Below are 12,128 nucleotides of genomic sequence, written 5' to 3'. Positions count from 1 at the left end.
CATGAATACTTCCTAGCCTCTGTTTCAAAAATATTGATTTTATTTGCAGAATATGTGACAGTTTCCTGATGGGTACCATTGATATAATTAAACACCGTGGCTGAGCTGATGTATTTCTCTGAAACCCAAATAAATGCAGTTCCCTAACAGGTACTTGCCCTAATCTATAATTATAATTTGATTCATCACAGCACAATTTTGGACATTCATTAATGCTTCTACACCCAGTGTTAGGGCAGTGTTAGATAAGGCAAGGTCAGTAGAGTGTAAGATGTTTTTTTTTTTTTTTATTGAGCGAGGCATCTCTAGGGGAAAAGTCCACCTGTTTAGTAATATTGAAAGGAAGTCCAGTCAGAGAGAGCCCCCAGTGGTAGGAATGTGGTTATACACCCAAAAATCTGCCAATTTTAAGTTTTTAACTGTAGCTTTGTGCAGTTGGATTAAAGTGTTGTCAATCCAGGCAGCTTGACTTGTCTCAGTCCATCCCAGGATTCTCATCCAGAAGAAGGGACCCAGAAAACAAGTGCACAGAGATCAATTTTTCACCTGAGATTGTCCCTTAGATTAGAGGCAGAACTGGATAAAACAAAGGTAGGACAATTCAGGGGTTAGGCAAGAGTGAGGCTCCTGACACTCAAACACACAATGTTGAAAGACTTTAGGCTTGTTGAAACGTTAGGCGATACCCCCACTGCTGACAGCTGAGGTGGATCCCCCACAAACAGGAGATGGAACTCTTTTGCAGTGGGATAGGTGTATCCAGGTAGGTTTACCTTCAACCTTGACAGCTGTTGCAATTGTCAGTGGAGCTTGGAGTGGGCCTTCCCACCATGGCTGCAGGGGCTTGGGAACATAATGTTTGACCACTACCCAGTCTCCCACAATCAGTAAATGTTGTTGATGTATAAGGTCAGGATCTGGTAATGATCTGGTAATGATGAGAACACCTGGGATTACAGGTCGGTTAGCACACTATGCATTTGTATCACATGCTCAAAGTTCCATGAGCCAGGGAAAGTTGGCTCATGAGTACTGTCCAGTGTTAGGTGCTTGTCCGAAAAGTATTTCAAAGGGTGATACATTTAATGGCTTTCTAGGTTTGTGTCTTCTGTCCATTTTAGTCATGTCTGGTCACGTTTTAGGCAGTTTGTTTTTCAGGGTGGCATTATATCTTTCAACTTTCCGATTAGCCTGGGGGAGATATGGGGCATGTAAGTGCTGTTGCACCCCTAAATCTTTCAGTATACTGTATTCTTCATCACTTGCCCTGTGAAGTGTGAACCTTGATCACTGTTTAGGGTTTCAGGTAATCCATACCTACAAAGATTTTTGCCAGAAGTTTCTCTGCAGTAGCCTTTGCTGTTCCCTTTCTTACTAGCCAGGCCACCCACCCTGAAAACACATCCACATACACACACCAACACATATTCAAACAGATCACATCATTTTTTTAACTCTTTATTTATACAAAAGAGCTAAGAGACCATTACAACATCAATGTTCCACAAAATATGTTTAAAATCTCTTATGATATTGATACATTACAAAATAACTCAAAACTCCATGACTAAATACCACAAAAACTTGATATTTCAACATCGATAAAGTTCATTCTTGTTTTTATATTTTAGCAAGTAATTACCGATATTGTACCAGGATTTACTCAAGTGGACCATTCAGCTCTCTTATTATTTTTATTTAGAAAGGGGGAAAAAAAAGAAGCAAAAAAAAAGAGGGGGTGGGTGGGGGTTACGAGGACAAGAGAAGGTGGATTGCTTACATGCATTAATAAAAACAAAGGCGGGAGGGACCTCACTCCCCAGAACTCTCGTTTTTTTTTTTTTTTTACATGAACAGAATGTTCCTTCATTGAAACATAGGCATGGTACAACTTGTCAAGAACAGAATGGAAATAAACGAAGTTACATGAAAATCTTCTTGCATCAAATGAGAGGCATAGTCAGCATATCAATAATGTGTTTCAGCATCTCGCATAACCAAACACCCCATAGTAAACACAGGTTGGGATTAATGTGTGAGATCGTGGCACCCATCCTGTCTAGAAAAGAAATCCCAGGGGAGCTCCCCCATCTACTCAGTCCAGGGTTGCCAAACTCTTTCATATTTCTTGGGGCAATTTTTGTTAACATACATCAGTTTGTGCATAGGAAGAGCAGAGTTAATTGATTTTTTTCCCAAGAAACTATGGAGGGAGGGGATCAGGAATTCCCCTTTAGTATGATCTCTCATCTAGCATAGTATAACAAAAAGCAGTTTAGTGTATCTAGGCCTTTGGTCGTCATCGTGAATACCTAGGAACAGCAGCTCGGAAGTCTCTGGGAGGGTCAACTGGAGGCGATGATTTATGAGCTCAACCACCTATATCCAGAAGTGAGCTACTCCAGGACAACTCCAGAACATATGCACGTAGGTTCCAACATTCCCCCCACAGTGAGTGCAGTCCGCGGACCTCTCAGGGTAGATATTACACAGCATCTGGGGCATATAGTATATCATGTGTAGAGATTTTACTTGAATTAACCTATCCCTAGAGGAAATAAACACCTGAGCACTTTCCCTCTGGGCGTATAGTATATCCTGTGGTGGAGATTTATGAGCTCAACCACCTACATTCAGAAGTGAGCTACTCCAGGACAACTCCAGAACATATGCATGTAGGTTCCAACATTCCTCCCACAGTGAGTGCAGTCCGCGGACCTCTCAGGGTAGATATTATGCAGCCTCTGGGGAGTATAGTTTGGCCTGTGTAGAAATGTTACTTGAATTAACCTATCCTTAGAGGAAATAAACACCTGAGCACTTCCCCCAGACAATCCTCTCAGTCCTCCCTGTCAAGTCAAGGTATGTCAGCCTTCCTTCTCTCCCAAAGGCGTTCCATCTTTGGAGAATCAACACCCAGTAAGTCTAAGTATAGGGCAGATAGAGGTTTGGACAAATGGTCTTGGGCCAGCAGTTCTTCTATAGGGTCCAGGTATGAGAAAAAGGAAGGTGGGACTTTAAATGAGGCTATTGATTTGTGGGGGTGTGATAATTAAAAAGTATATTTAATTGCCATATTGAGTCTTACAATACATAACAATGATGTATATTAAGGTTGCACCAATACCACATTTTTAAGACTTAGTACAAGCACTGATATTTTTTTTCAAGTTCTCGCCGATACTGATTTCCGATACTTTTTTTTAATGTCACCTGACAGTGGCATTAATATGCAGCACTGATGACGCGTGGACTGTGTCAGCAGTTTTTTATTTTTATTTTTTTACAATTTTATTTTTTACAATTTTTCTACATTTTTTTTTACAATGCTTTTTTTTGGGGTGGGGGTTGGGGTATAGCGAGGGGAGAGTGGACAGTGTCAGTGTGTTTTTTATTTTATTTTTAAATTATTGTTACAACTTAACCTTTCACATATTTATTTATTACAATTCTTTATTTTTATTTTTTGTCAGCCCTGTGGGGGGCTTTGGTGGGATATCAGATCCCGACATCTCCCTTTTGAGACACAGAAAGGGACTGGGGACAGAGATTCCCCTGTCCCTTTCTCAGCAGCCTCAGCTGCACTGGAGATGAATGGACAGGAGACAGAGGACACAGAGGAGTGGAGAACCGGAACAGAGGACCTGAAGAGCTTGGAAGAGGACACAGAGGGGGACTGGAGGAGTATAGAGGGACAGTCAGGGGGTGATCGGTGCGGCTGTGCGGGAAGTTACAAGCATCGATCCACTTGTTTAGATTTCAATGAAGCAGCTGGAAGCCATGGAGGGGAGAGGAGGAGAAGTGGCTGTCAGATACTTTATTGAAATCTATACAGGGGGATAGATGCTTGTAACTCCCCCTGACAGTCCAGGTATCGCATAAAGCATCGGAGCAAATACACATATTTTTGGTAAAAATAAAATCTAAATAAGCATATATTGATTGGTTTGCTCAAAAGTTATAGCGTCTACAAAATAGGGGATAGATTTATAGCATTTTTATTATTATTTTTTTTTACTGTTTTATTGTGACTGCAACATTATGGCGGACACATCAGACAATTTTGGCACATTATTGGAACCATTGGCATTAATACAGCGATCAGTGCGATTAAAAATGTATTAAATACTGTAAAAATCTCACTGGCAGTGAAGTCGTTAACACTAGGGGCGGTGAAAGGGTTAACTGTGTTCCCTGGGAGGTGATTCTAACTGAAGGGGGAGGGGACTAGAGGAAGTGATGGATCCTGGTTCCTAGCTAATAGGAAAATGCGATCTGCCACTCTTGTCAGAACAGAACAGGGAAGTGTGTGTTTACACACACACTCATCCCTGTTCTGTGTCTGCTGGTCAGGATCGCTCATGGCCGGTGGCCATTGCGACAATCGGTCAAAAAGAGAGAACAAAAGTCCTGGATAGCTTAATTCCAATGTAAAAATGCATATAAAAGCAAAGGAAAAGGCCTTAAAAAAACAAGGTTGAGGGATCATCATCAGCATTCAGACTTTATAAAGAATGCAACAAGAAATGTAAGGATGCAATAAAGAAAGCTAAGATAGAACAGGAAAGACACATAGCGGAGGAGAGCAAAAAAAAAATCCCAAGAAATTCTTTAAGTATGTAAACAGTAAACAAGGGAGGACAGACAATATTGGCCCCATAAAGAATGAGGAAGGACATCTGGGTACAAAGGATGGGGAGATGGGGAAGGTATTGAATTTATTCTTCTCCTCAGTCTTCACGAGGAAATCAGGGGGCTTCAGTAACCAAAACTGCAGGGTTTATACTCATGACACATCACAGGAAGCTCCTACATGGTTAATAAAGGACAGAATTAAAATAAGACTTGGGAAACTTAACATTAATAAATCACCGGGACCAGATGGCTTGCACCCTAGGGTACTTAGGGAACTCAGTAAAGTAATTGCCAGACCATTGTACCTAATTTTTACTGACAGTCTACTGACTGGAATGGTACGAGCTGATTGAAGAAAAGCCAATGTAGCACCAATATTTAAAAAGGGCCCAAAATACATCCCTGGGAATTACAGACCAGTTAGCCTAACATCACTTCTATGTTAACTTTTGGAGGGGATGATAAGGGACTATATACAAGATTTTAGTAATGAGAATGGTATCATTAGCAGTTATCAGCGTGGATTCATGAAGAATCGTTCTTGCCAAACCAATCTATTAACCTTCTATGAGGAGGAGAGTTGCCATCTAGATAAAGGAAGGCCCGTAGACGTGGTGTATCTGCATTTTGCAAAAGCATTTGACACCGTTCCCCATAAACATTTACTGTACAAAATAAGGTATGGACCATAGGGTGACTACATGGATTGAAAACTGGCTACAAGGGCGAGTTCAGAGGGTGGTGATAAATGGGGAGTACTCAGAATGGTCAGGGGAGAGCAGTGGGTCCCTCTGGTTTCTGTGCTGGGACCAATCCTATTTAATTTGTTCATAAACGACATGGAGGATGGGGTAAACAGTTCAATCTCTGTATTTGCAGAGGATACTAAGTTAAAGCAGGGCAATAACTTCTCCACAGGATGTGGAAACCTTGCAAAAAGATTTGAACAAATTAATTGGGTGGGCAGCTACATGGCTAATGAGGTTCAATGTAGAAAAATGTAAAATGATGCATTTGGGTGGCAAAAATATGAATGCAATCTATACACTGGGGGGAGACCCTCTGGTGGAATCTAGGATGGAAAAGGACCCAGGGGTCCTAGTAGATGATAGGCTCAGCAATGGCATGCTGCTAACAAAGCAAACAGAATATTGGCATGCATTAAAAAGGGGATCAACTCCAGACATAAAACAATAATTCTCCCGCTCTACAAGACTCTGGTCCGGCCACACCTAGAGTATGCTGTCCAGTTCTGGGCACCAGTCCTCAGGAAGGATGTACTGGAAATGGAGTGAGTACAAAGGAGTGCAACAAAGCTAATAAAGGGTCTGGAGTATATTAGTTATGAGAAAAGGTTGCGAGCACTGAACTTATTCTCTTTGTAGAAGAGACGCTTGAGAGAGGATATGATTTCAATATACAAATACCATACTGATGACCCCACAATAGGGATAAAAATTTTTGCAGAAGGGACTTTAACAAGACTCGTGGCCACTCATTAAAATGAGAAGAAAAGAGGTTTAACCTTAAACTACATAGAGGGTTCTTTACTGTAAGAGTGGCAAGGATGTGGAATTCCCTTCCGCAGGCAGTGGTCTCAGTAGGGGGACATTGATAGTTTCAAGAAACTATTAGATAAGCATCTGAATGACCACAACATACTGGGATATACAATGTAATACTGACATATAATCACACACATGGGTTGGACTTGATGGTCTTTTTTCAACCTCATCTACTATGTAACTATGTAACCATGAGGGCCTCATTGTTCCAAGCAACCTCTGCTGCCAGAGTACGGAATTCAAAGGCATAGTCAGCAATGGTTCTCGTACTCTGATGGACATGAGGCATTTGGCAGCAGAAGTGGAGAGTGCAGGAACGTCAAATACCCTTTTAAAGGAGGCCACAAACTCAGGGAAAAGATATCACAAAATATACTTTGCTTCTGTCTGTGGGAAATGCTTGGGGCAGCATCTCAAAGTATATATCAACCTGGTTGAGAAACCCTCTACTGGATTGCCCCAAAATCGCTGAGGAAGTGGAGCGGAACCAGACATACCTCTTATAGAGGTAATACTCTTCTTCGTAAGACTACTAAATGCACCCGGTTCTATACCTGGAGGAAAACCAGAGTTCCACAAAATGGGGAATAATGGTGATTGTATGGAAGAAAACATAGGATTCTGATAAATCCTAGAACCAATTCTCAAGTGGACTGAGTTAATTGCATAAATATTTCTATACTTCCAACATTTTTGTATCTATTCAGACATATTCTAGTCTCCATATCGAAAGCCTTTTTTTCAGTTGACTTAATCAAATTGTTACTGCATTCATCTGAGCAAATGGTACACCTAAAATAGCTAAGACTATCTTTCAGCTACTATTGACTTTGGGTGGCCTTGTTCTACCATACTTTCACAATTACTACTGGGTCACAGTTTTGGTGACAGTTTTCTGGTGGTCTCCCAAATGCCTGTGAACCCTGCAATCACTCTAGAAGCAGTATTGCTTGCATCTTATTCTGAACGGCATCATTTGGAACTTTGACCCCCCACACCAATCCAATTATACCCTTTCTATGAAGACTACTCTTCAGATGTGAGGACAGGTGAGTGCAAGGGTTGACTGGGTGGATTTTTTGTCATCATACACCCCTTTATGTGGAAACACTACTCTCACATAACTCTATTCCTGATCCCGTAGTCTGGGCCAAGTTTGAAATTAAAATGTTGAGAGATATCCTGCTCCGTGGATGTCTATTTAACTTTGATGCTCTGAAATCTGTTCCCTTGGGGAGTGGCTAGGCTGAGCATGTGAGAGGAGGATGATGTAGCACTGTGCTCCTGCCAACGATCAGCTGGCTATTAGTGAGGCATAGGGGAGGAATACACCTGGCTTTCCACTGCTCCACAAGCTGGTTACTGGAGATTTATGTGTCTCTCCAGTTTTTACTGATAAGTTGCTGAGCTGCTGATAACCATGCTGATAACCCTGACTCCTTACCGGCCATGTTGTTAGAGGGACAGTCTGTCTGTGGTTTGCTGTGTTTGGCTTTTGCTAAGCTAATCTACTGACTACATTTCCCAGTGTGCACCTTGCATCCTGCGGTCTTATCCGGTTACAAGAGCAATGGGGAAGCGTCTCAAGGAGGCTGGAACCAGTGGAACAGCAGGAGAGAAAAGTATACAAGAAAGTGCTGCTCAGCCCTCGCTCTAGGCAGGGAAAAAGGACAGAGGAAAAGATGCACCTGCAAGGCTGGAAGGGTTTGCTTGGAGTGAGAATCGGATGCAAATAGAATGCCTAATATGCCTGTTATGTCTAACTCCTATAATATTTCTGATGCAATAAAAGGCAAAGTGAGAGATGAAGTGGAGATGGAGGAGGTGATGAGGACGGAGAGAAATGAAAAGGGGAAGGCTGACTCTTGTGAGATAATGTAAGGAGCAATACAAATAGTGCAGAGTGGGGCTGCTGGATGGATGGAAAGAGTAGAGAAAGAAGAGGGCAATGTTTCAGGTGTTGTTGCTCTGCCTGCCCAAGCTGATTTGGGGAGAGAACCAGCAATTAAGGATGTGTTCCTGGCAGTACAAAATTGTAACTGTACCTTGACTTCACTATCTACTCAGTTTAACCATCTCAGGGAAGATGTGTCTATTATGCGCCAGGATATGCAGAAAGTACGTGAGCGAACATCTGCAGTGGAGGGGCGGGTGGCTACTTTGGAGGAGGAGATGAGCCTAATGCAGAGAGACTTTAAGGAAATTGGTGTGCAGTCGGGTTGCAATGCAAATCTCATGGATGACCTTGAGAACAGACTCAGAAGGAATAATGTGCAAATCCTTGGTATACCTGATGGCCTAGAAGGAGGGAAGCCAACTGGATTTATAGAGCAGTGGTTGTTGGAAGTGTTCGGCAAACAAAACTTTACCCCTTTCTTTGCTGTGGAGAGAGCACATCATATTCCTGCTAGACCCCCACCTCCGGGTAAATATCCAAGGCAGTTTATCCTAAAAATGCTCCATTACAGAGACAGAGACAAAATATTATCACTGGCTCATATTAAGGGCACCATTGAAGTCAATGGATCTAGAATTTCCTTTTTTCCGGACTATTCTGCTGAGGTTCAAAAGCAAAGAGCTCAATTTAAAGATGTTAAAAGGCGACTTTGTGATATCCAAGTTCAATATGCCATGCTTTATCCTGCCAAATTAAGGATTATAGCTAGAGGAGAAACTTTTTTTTTTTGGATAATTCTAAGGCAGCGGCATCTTGGCTGGACAAAAATGAGCAATATATTTCATCACTTGTTGGCAGCACTGATCATGTGCAAGGAAACTGAACTTTTTATGAATAAATTGAAAGGATAGTGATTAAAAATATGATGAAAAATTAAAAATGTGTTAAAAAGATAGAAGGTGATGAAATGTGATTGGGATTAGGAAAAGAGCTTTTCTCTGTACTATAAGGGGAGGGGGGGGAGGGGACAGGGAGGGGAGAAAAATGTTTTTTTTTCTGTTTTCTACCCTTTACTCTTTCTTTCTCTTCCTTGTCCCCATCCCTGCCCCCTTCCCCTCCTTGTCCCTTCCTTGTCCCCTCCTTAATTTTTTTTTAATTTTAATTTTTTTCTCCTATCCCTCCCCCTTTATATTTTTTTTATATAGGCGGGAGCCCCTGCTTTTGTTTTTGTACTAGCAATAGTACAAGAACTCCTCCTCATCAGGGCTGAAGCTTGGATGGATTTTTTCCTTCTCCCCTTTATACACCTTCCTGCGGGACACAATGTTTGTTTGTTTGTTTTTTTTTTTTTTTGGGGGGGGGGTTTATTATTTATTTATATTTTTTTTTGTGTGTTGTGTGTGTATGGGCGACAATCTATATGTTACTGCTTGATGTTGTTGTACTATTTTGTTTGTGTCTGTTACAGTATGACATGCTTAAGATATCAACTGAATGTTGGGCAGGTCAGGTCTGTAACTCTTCAAATGGAGGAAGATGGTATAATGACTTACTGTTGCATGATTTACCGTATTTTGGGGATGATGTGGTCACAATATGGGCACTAGGTCATGTGTATATATAATTAATAATTGCTAATAAGATCAGAATATGTTCATGGAATATTAGAGAAGAACCCTATTAAAAAGCGTGCTATGTTTAATAAACTGGTCCAGCATGACCCTTTGATTGTTTGCTTGCAGGAAACACACTTAACTAAAGATACTGTTAGCTTATTACAGAATAAAAAGTACACCACTCAATACCATTCAGTATATTCAGCTTACGCAAGAGGAACAAGTATATTAAATTTCCTCAAAGGTTCAGTTTTCCTGCAGGCAAGCAAGGATAGACTCACAGGGCAGGTTTGTCTTGCTGGTATGTACACTATTTTCTACTCAATGTATTTTGGGGTCTATTTATATCCCTCCTCCATATAACAGTGAAGTAATGGGACAGATAGGGTTGATATTGGCTGATAATCCAGGGACCCCCATGTTCATTATGGGGGACTTCAATAATGTATGCAATCCCAGCATGGATAGATATCCAGCAGGCCCTAATGTGAATACTACATTCTACAATTGTATTCAGGAGCTTGGACTGTATGACATATGGCGGCTTAGGAATCCATCTTCTAAAGAATATTCTTGTTGCTCTGGTACTTATCAGGACCCTATCAAGGTTAGATATGTTCTTGGGGACAGACTCAGCTATTGTTTGGGTTTCTGATGTTCATTAGTTAACAAGAGATTTATCAGCTCATTCACCATTAGTAGTAACACTAGATAAAATAAAGCCTAAAATTACATCTAATTGGAGAGTTCCTGCTTTCTGGTTTAAAGTTCCTCATCAGGGGGATGCAATGAGTCTGGCCTTAGTCGAATTTTTTCAAATTAATAATAACTCAGCATCAGCTCAAGTAGGGTGGGACAACATGAAGGCATTTTTGAGAGGATTATTGGTTAAGGCCATAAGCATCTACAAAAAAGCAAGTAGAGAACGGGAATCGCTGTTAGCAGTAGAGGTGCAGCAGAAAGAAGTTCAGTATATTCAGAGTGCTACTACCTCTAATCGTAGGGTGTGGAAGGATGCACAATTACTATATAAACAGACTTCTATGAAAAAGGCTGCGCGGTCTGACTTTTTGTCTAGATGTCGCAGTTTTGAAGAAGGAGAAAAATCAGGTAGAATGCTATCAGTAATAGCAAAATCCCAAGAAGATAGTAAAATTATTTCCGCTATTCGTACAGTGGAGGGAGATATTACTTATGACCAGAAGGAAATAATGCAATCCTTTGTTAATTTTTATAGTAATTTATATCAAAACAAAGTTAACTGTTCCAAGACAAGACTTAGATAATTTTTAGAACCTTTAAAACTCCCCTCTCTTTCTGAAAATGATAAACAAGAACTGGGAGCTCCTCTGACATTGGAGGAGTTGATTAAGGCAGTGGAAGAAAGTCCAAATGATAAAGCCCCGGGTATTGACGGGTTACCTTCAGAAGTATATAAACAATATGGTGAGGTTTTGCTTCCAGAATTATTGAAGGTCCTTAACCAGGCTTTGGAACCATTCAGGCTTCCAGAATCTATGAGGGATGCTTGTATTTTTGCATTACCAAAGCCTGGAAAGGACCCTTTGGCTCCGGGAATCTTACCGCCCGATATCATTGTTGAACTCGGATGCTAAGATTCTAGCTAGGGTCCTGGCTAAAAGACTAAGTAGACATATGCAGGGATTGATTCATCGTGACCAATGTGGCTTTATCCCAACAAGGTCTACAGCTATTAATATAAGGAGGATTTATTTGAATATGCAAATACCAACTGATAACACTGGGACGAGAGCGATTGTGTCACTCGATGCTGCAAAAGCTTTCGACAAGTGGACATTTCTGTGAGAGGTGTTGGGTTTGTTTGGCCTGGGGGACAAGTTTATAAGGTGGATCAGGATGCTGTATGCCACTCTGAGGGCATGTATGCAAATAAATGGCACGGTTTCAGAATTTTTACCACTATACAGAGGAACAAGATAGGGGTGTCCCCTGTCTCCTTTACTATTCACATTGGCCCTTGAACCACTGGTCGAGGCCGTTCGACAGGCGTAATCTATTTACGGCTTTAATTAGAGGAACGACTATTGAAAAAATCTCCTTGTATGCTGATGATGCATTACTGTTTCTTGGGGATACAAGAGGTTCTTTAAACTCCTTAATGTCACTAATAAAAAAATTTGGATCGTTTTGTGGATACATTATTAATTGGGATAAATCCGTACTACTTCCCTTAGACAATCCTAGTCTGCCCAGGTTAAGAGAGGACCCCCAAGTTAAAATAGTGTCATCATTTAAATACTTGGGAATAATGATAAATTCTAGAATAGAAAATTATTTAATGGATAAATTGTCCCCTATTCTTAACAAATTCCAACTTAAGAGCATGGTGTGGACCAAATTGCCATTATTGGTGGTAGGCCGTGCAAATTTCAT

Source organism: Lithobates pipiens, unplaced genomic scaffold, assembly GCF_037356315.1.
Source record: "Lithobates pipiens isolate NorthernLeopardFrog02 unplaced genomic scaffold, aLitPip1_a1.2 Scaffold_3, whole genome shotgun sequence".
Taxonomy (NCBI): Eukaryota; Metazoa; Chordata; class Amphibia; order Anura; family Ranidae; genus Lithobates; species Lithobates pipiens.
Note: the sequence above shows the minus strand (reverse complement) of the source record.